Genomic DNA, 7,686 nt, shown 5'->3' with positions numbered 1-7,686 from the left:
TGATTTAACCGAAGGGTCTTTGCTAAGTGTATCCCCACATTCGCGGGACATGACCATAATACCGTAATATCGTAAGGCAACACAGAGAGGTCCGAGATCACATATTCAAAGGCAATATTTTACAATCAATTAGGTAGTTGTAATCAATTAGGTAATTAGGTCCATATTACAATCAATTAAGTAATTAGGATGAATCTCCACATTAAAATCAATTAAGTAATTAGGATGAATCTCCACAAGGGTATCCCACAAATAAAGTGGAATACCTAACAAGCTACCTTCTCCGGGAGTATGTGAACCCTTACAAAATTCAGCAAACAGGTCAGAATACCAAATCAGGGTGCAATCGAGAATTACACCATAGAAGAAATCACAACAGTAATAGGGTCAGGTAAACAATGCATGGCTATGATAAAACATGTCAGATGAGCAAAAATCAGAACAGAAAAGTCAGCGACTGTCACGTTCGCTTCTGCCTCGCCTAGCGACGACTTAGCGAATGCTCGCTACATGCTCGCTTAGCGATGTGCTAGCGAGCGGCTGCGGGTTCTGGTTTTAGAACAGTACGATTCCAGCAAGCTTCACGCCCTATGGCATCCATTACAGAGATTACATGATTAAATATTCAAGATATTCATAGTACTTAAATTCACATGCAAAACTTAAGATATTTTTATAAATTCAATCATAATGCCACATGCATATTAAGAACATAAAGAGGTAATAGTGATGCAAACCTGTTTGTAATTGAATTGCCACCTTGAATTGGCAAGTCGGATTGTGTTAGGCGGAGGTAACCTTGGTGCAGATGGGTTTCCTTCAGGGTTTCCTTTAGGGTTGCTCTGAATTCTCTGGGTTAGCCTCCAGGGTTTGCTGTGCCTTCTCTCTATCTCCCGTTTTCGTTCCGTTTCCGTTCCCTTTTCCTGACTGAAGTTGTGGTATTTATAATGCTCTTTTTATGACCTAATGGGCTCAGAATGAAGCCCAGAATTTTCTGGTATTCGCAAGCTTCGCTAGGCGAAGGAATTGCTCGCCTAGCGAGCAAACCAGTTTAGGCCATTTTCTGGATTTTGTCATCCGTGTGTTGGGTCCTTGTTCTTTTAAGATCAATGCTTTGAAAAATAAGTTGGAGTGCCTTAGAAATGCCTTGTAATATTAACGGGCAAATTTTGGGGTATGACAGCTGCCCCTGTTCAATATTCTTGAGCTGAGAGAGTTAGAATGGTATGTACGCCATTCGTGGTCTGGAGGTGGAAGATTATTGAACACTAGAATGCCCCAAAAATTTGCACTTGTTAATCAGAGGTCATTCCTGATGGAGATGGGCTTAAAGATGCCATCCAGGAAGTTTGATGATGAAAGATCAGAATGGATCATACGCTGCTGGGGATAAAGGATCAGAATAGATCATACACTAGATCGTATCTGAGTAGCAGAATGAGTTATCCCTTAGGCGGGTGACTTCGCTGGGGATGAAAGATCAGAATGGATCGTATGCTAGATCGTATCTGAGTTGAAGATCCAAATGGGTCGTACATTAGACCGTATTGGAGTTGCAGAATGAGCCGTACGTTAGGCTGTATCTGAAGAAGAAAGTAGTCGTACGCTAGACTACACCCCGGAATGTACCGTACGCTAGGCAGTATCTGAGGATTTGAAGGTCAGAATGGATCGTACGTTAGATCGTATCTGAGTTGCAGAATGAGCCGTACGTTAGGCTGTATCTGATAATATTTGTCGCATCCGCGAAAAACAGCCGGCGGGCTAAAACAAAACAACACAGAGCCGCCACCGTGCGTTATTTATCCCAAAAGAGGGAAAGGAAACGCTCGAAGTAAACCTGGGAAAAGCATGGTCTCGCGACCAAAGAGATGGGATCGGGAGTCGGTTATGCGAAGGGAAGGTATTAGCACCCCTACGCATCCGTCGTACTCGACGGGATCCACGCTCAAAAGATAGGTAAAGGTTGCTAAAACAAACATCACACACACAAACAACACAGGTGGAGAAAGAGAGGAGAGGGCTCGCTAGGATATCGCATCTTATGCCTACGTATCTCGTCTGGAATGAGAATCAGAGCTGCCGTAGTTCGGCTCACGCACGCCAAACAAAACACACACAAACACAGGCAAACCTGGAACCCGAACGCCAATCGCTGGACTTACATCGGCTTCCGAACCAAACAAACACACTCAGGATACCAGATGCCACTTGATGGACTTATACCGGACTCCAAGCACACAACAAGAGGATACGGAATGCCAATGGCTGGGCTTACATTCATCTCCTACACACACAAGAACCAACAAGCAACAAGCTACTAAGGAGTCGGGAACTCGAGCCTAGCAACTGTCAAGCAAACACACACAAAAAGGAAAAAAGTGCCCGGAGAGACCTCGCACGGTCTCCTGCCTACGTACCTCATCTGGTATGAGGATCAGGGCGACGTAGTTCCCCTGAACGGGAAAGAAATTCTAACCAGATACAAAGGGAGACACACTACTAGGGAGCTGGACTCGAGCCTAGATGTTATCATGCATCATTGCCCTATGTTATGGTTTCTATCTATTTGCACAACAGCAAGCTAATCCTAACCAGGAAAAAGCAAAGCATGCAAGCATAAACAAAGCAAATCAAACATTCACAGTTAGCACACACTATATACAGACAGATTGTGGGCTCAATCAAGGGTTAAGTTGCAAAAGCAACACAACTGTGTCAGGGTGATGTTAGCTCTTAACCCTGACATTGAGAGTCAGGGTGAAGCCAGATGAAATGGAAGTGAGGGGTGTGTCTCACAGCTCTTATCCCTGACCAGGGAGAGCTTCAGACAAAGGAGTGTGGATTCTGAAAGTGGGAACCCTTCTACACTCATGACTCTGACTCAACTGTACAACTGTACATGGATCTTGGGTTAATATCCCAATGCATCAACACAGTGGTGTGAGCAGAGGGATGACTCAACAAGAATAGCAGGGGATGGATTGCACATCCCTTGGGTTCTTCCAATTGCCTTAATCAAGGTCTTTTCCTGCTTGGGGGACAAATATAAACAATCACAGGCATTGCCTCTTAAGGAGGACTTCAGACAGGTGCCTGGCCAAGTAACAGGCTAGGTCTTCCAGACTACATGGAGAAAATAAATTCTACCTCAATTGGTTTATACAACCAAGCAGCAGCACAAGCAAGTTCTCAAGGGAACTGTTAGCAACTAATGTACCTGAAATCAATCAAATACAGTCAGTATACCAATCACAAAGTCAAAACAGACAGCATAAGAGCCAACAGTCAACACAATCAATCACATGTGCAAAGCACAAGTCCAAAGCAAGTGAGCTAAGCATCCTACAAAATAGAACAAGTTAGTTCATAACAATCAACCAAACTCAATCAACTTGCATTAATCTCCTTAAAGCATTTGCTTCCTAACCTGAAAAGCAAACTCAAATATGAGAAACAAGACCACTAGGACAAGCCTAGGGTCCAAAGGAGATGAAAAATTCAAAACAGCAAGTGAAAATTAACCAAAACCAATATTAATCAATCAGGAATAAGGTCCAATTGGTCTCACATCAAAAATATGCACCAAATTCATTTCATACACAAAACATGTCAAACTATGCACTTTGGAATCACATTGGAGCAAACAGAATGATCACAATCAAACCAATACCAAAATAGCTCAATAAATTCCCATAAAATTCAATCTTAAACAGAACACATTAAATGAGCAACATATCAAATTTCATGCTATTTGGACCAGAGGAAGTATGGAAATTAAATTCACTAAGTCATGGTATGAAAATACAAGCTCAAACAATGCCACAAATCATGTATCAACTTTAGGCAAGTGTAAAACAGAAATGGCATAAGATAAATGAACCACGCCAAAGCCAAAATGAAATTAAACATGTTAAGAATCAATCCACAAAGTTTCAGCTTCATGTGATAAGGAATGAGAATTTTACAAGTCATGTAAGTTGATCACTCAAGAAAAGTCCCAAAATGACTAAACAGAAAACAAAAATCCCAATCAAATAGGAAATTGATCAACAAATCCTACAAAACGTCATGGTTAAACCTAACATCTATAGGGAATCACATGCAAAAATCCAGGGTAAATGGCATTCAATAAGCATGGAAACAAAATTCATGAAGTTGACATAACATAGTGTGACACACATTGTCACACTCAACTTGATCACATCATATCTCTCAAACCAGAAACTCAAAATTGGCAAACTATATACCAAAATCACCAGGAAGGAGTCAAGAACATGCATACAAAATTTCAAGCATTTTGGATAAGGCATCATTATTTCATGAATGAAATGGCAAAACATACACACAAAGCATACATGACCAAAGCCTCTAGACAAAATCAAAAATCAACCAGGCACAACTTTTATTATCATACCTAAAAAAACTAGAGAGAAATTGGAGATGAATGCAAAAATCCTCACTCAATTTGGATCATCCATGAATTAATTGTGATTTTTTTGAAGTTTGGTGATGAAATGAAATAAAGATTTAAGAATTTAAATGAAATAAAATGGCGCCAGTGGCAATTTCGTAAATATTGGGATCACTTAATGAAACGCTGAGTTTCATTAAGTGACTTGGCGAAGAGTGAATGGCCAGAAGCCGCGGGAAACAGAATTCAAAAAATGAAAGTCAGGCAAACGGATCAAACAGAAAATCTGGACGCGTTCTTCATCATGTTCATCAACAGAAATTCCAGAAAATCACCAAGAACAAACATGCACGAAAATGGACAAATCATATATCACTGAACTCGTCTAAACACGTATATCAAGAATATCCACATGATTTCATCTAATTCTCCTCATGCTAAGCAAATCGATCGAAAGAAATTTTCACATCAAAGCTTCAATTCCAGATTTCTCACTCAATTCTTAATGAAAATCAATTCTACAAGCTGCATGCTACTCTATGAACTTAGATCTACACAAACCACATCATGATTTTAGCAATCGTTGAAATCGAATTCTAACCTTTTGGATGATGCAGACTGGAAATCGTGAGTTTCAAGGTCCAAAAGTGTGAAACAGATGCAGTTTGAAGCTTAGGAAGGTGATTGAAGTAGGTCTAGTAGCTCGATTATACTCCAGTTCCAAGAATTATCAAGATGCCATGGATGAGCTTGATGATAACAGTTCCAATTCCTCAATGCTTTGGCCACGATTTTGTGAAACAGTTCCTCAAGAATACCTGTAGAGAAGGATCAACACAAGAACAAGCACAATAGATGATGAATTCGATGGAAAATGTGGAAAAAAGTTTGAAAAAGTTTGAAGAAAATTGAGAGAATTTGATGAGTTTTCTGTTAGATCTGAGAAATGAGATTGTGATTATGCAGTTTCTGTTATGATTAATGCTTTATACCATGTGCTAATCAACTTGCTAATCAAGATTAGGCAAATCCAAGTGAATTAGCAAAGTGCACTTTCATGAGTTTTGGCCAAAATGCCCTTTTCAAGATGCAGCCAATGTAACAGTAGAAATGCAATGCAAACAAGTCATATTTGACATTTAGAATGTGTTGGAAAAGGTTTGAAGTGCAAATGCCATGTATTTTTGAAAATCACTATTTTTCCCACCAATTTTTAAATGGTTCACTTGAAAAATGCCATTTTGCTATGATGATTTTTGATGAAGTGTGATGATGCATCATGAAAGTACATGTCAAATGTGACTTGCTAAAAAAAGAATCACCCAATTTGGCCAAATGGTTCAAGAGTTATGGCACTTTGAAATTCAACTTTTTCTGAAAATGATCTGATCATAACTTGTCAACCACACATGAGAAATTCATGTTCTTGGAATTTTTGGAAAGGTGAGAGCAAGATATACAACTTTCATGTTGAACAAATTTTCATTTGAATCATTTTTGGACACGTAATTTTGAGGAGAAAAACTTTCCATTTTTGGCAATTTTCAATTACAAGTCACTTTCTATTTTTGGAAAGTTTCCATCTAACTTTATTTTCTTCATTCTTGATGTTTGAAGTGTCAAATGAAACTTGTTTAGACATGAATGAAGTGTCTCTAACCCTCTCCCACCTCCAAGTCCATCAATTCAGGCACAGTTGACCACAGTTGACTTTTCTGACTGATAGATGAATCTGGCTATGCACTGATCAAATTGAGCTTCAAACTCCTGATGCCATGGCTCAATGATGAAACCCTAGCTTCCATAAGCTCAAAATAATCATATGATGACCCCCATATCCATTGAAAACCCCATCTCCTTGCCAAGCCCTGATTGGCACAAAGCAGATGATTCAACTGATTAGGGTTGACCAGTGGTCAAAACCCTAATCCCAAGGTATCTGATCAATCTCTTGGTGATGACAAGACCCTGATGATGATGATGTATCATTTCAACCAAGATGAAGCTCAACCCCCTTGAGAATCAAGAAACCCTAATTTGTACCACACATCCTCAGATGATTAATGATTAATTCAATCAATGAAACCCTCAGGCTTGCATACATCAACCTTTTTATCTTCTGACCAAGACTTAGGAGGATGACTTGCTCAATGTAGCCACATGATATGCAACATGCTAATGACTAATGACCTAAGAAATGCAATGCAATATGTTAAGCTAGTCCCAAGAGAGGAGGGCAAATTTTGAGGTGTTACAATATTTGTTGTATTTGCAATGAATATATGGGGTAGGCTTAAAGATGCCACTATTGGGAGGATATCAGAGTGCTGGTCAGAATGAATGTTCATATGGATTATATCTGAGATGTAGTTGAATCTTGAATGTAATTGATAAAGATGTTCGTCTGAATGGACCTTTGTTTTGACTGTACCAGGAGGATAATTAACCTGAAAAATAAAGTTAGCTTCATGCCATGTCATGATGCATGAGATATTTTATGCTTATGAAAATAAATGCGAACAATGTATGCATGCGGATGTTGTGAAATGATGTAATGAATGAATTATGCGTCTGAAAAGTTTTTTCTGGCGACCCCCTGGGGAAAATAAATCCCCATCTTCTGGTTGGAGATACTTGTATTGATGACCCTTTCTCATCTAGGGATACTTGATTTTTGTCTGATGGTAGAAATATTTAACAGAAGCCTGGCTGGGGGTGGAAGAGATGACCAATTTGTCTAGTAATGCCAATTGCTTCTGGGGAATAACTCGCTTTGCTGGGGAATAGAACTAGCAACGGATTCATTGGAAAGCATGGTTAGACCTTCTCCTCGATCCTGAAGTCTTGTAGTAATCGCTATTTCTATTTTATGCATGCATTTTTGGTACACATCGATCATATTCAAATGCATATATTAACTCAAATTAAATCAATGGACGTTTACGCAAACAAAACAGAAAAAGTAAAACAAAAGCATCTTTTTGGAAATAAAATTATATTGATTTTGAAAGAGGGCCTATAAACAGGCAATTTGTGTACAAGGAGACAGAAATCCTAGTCAGAGGAAATCGTCGAGACAACAAAGAAAAAGTTATGAAGAAAAAAAGTCCTATTGATTTTAATTCTGCTACTGTCATTATGTCTTCAAGCATCTCATCTCCTGCCGTCGGATAACAGTGATTGGCTTGTTCAGTCCCTTGAACTTGGATGAAGCTGTCTGAGAACGGGACATAGTCATACGCTTTTAATCCCTAATTTTTGCCTGGACCGCC

Source organism: Lathyrus oleraceus, chromosome 3 (genome assembly GCF_024323335.1).
Source record: "Lathyrus oleraceus cultivar Zhongwan6 chromosome 3, CAAS_Psat_ZW6_1.0, whole genome shotgun sequence".
Classification (NCBI taxonomy): domain Eukaryota; kingdom Viridiplantae; phylum Streptophyta; class Magnoliopsida; order Fabales; family Fabaceae; genus Lathyrus; species Lathyrus oleraceus.
The sequence above is the reverse complement of the archived record's forward strand: the minus strand, read 5'-3'. Positions refer to the sequence as shown.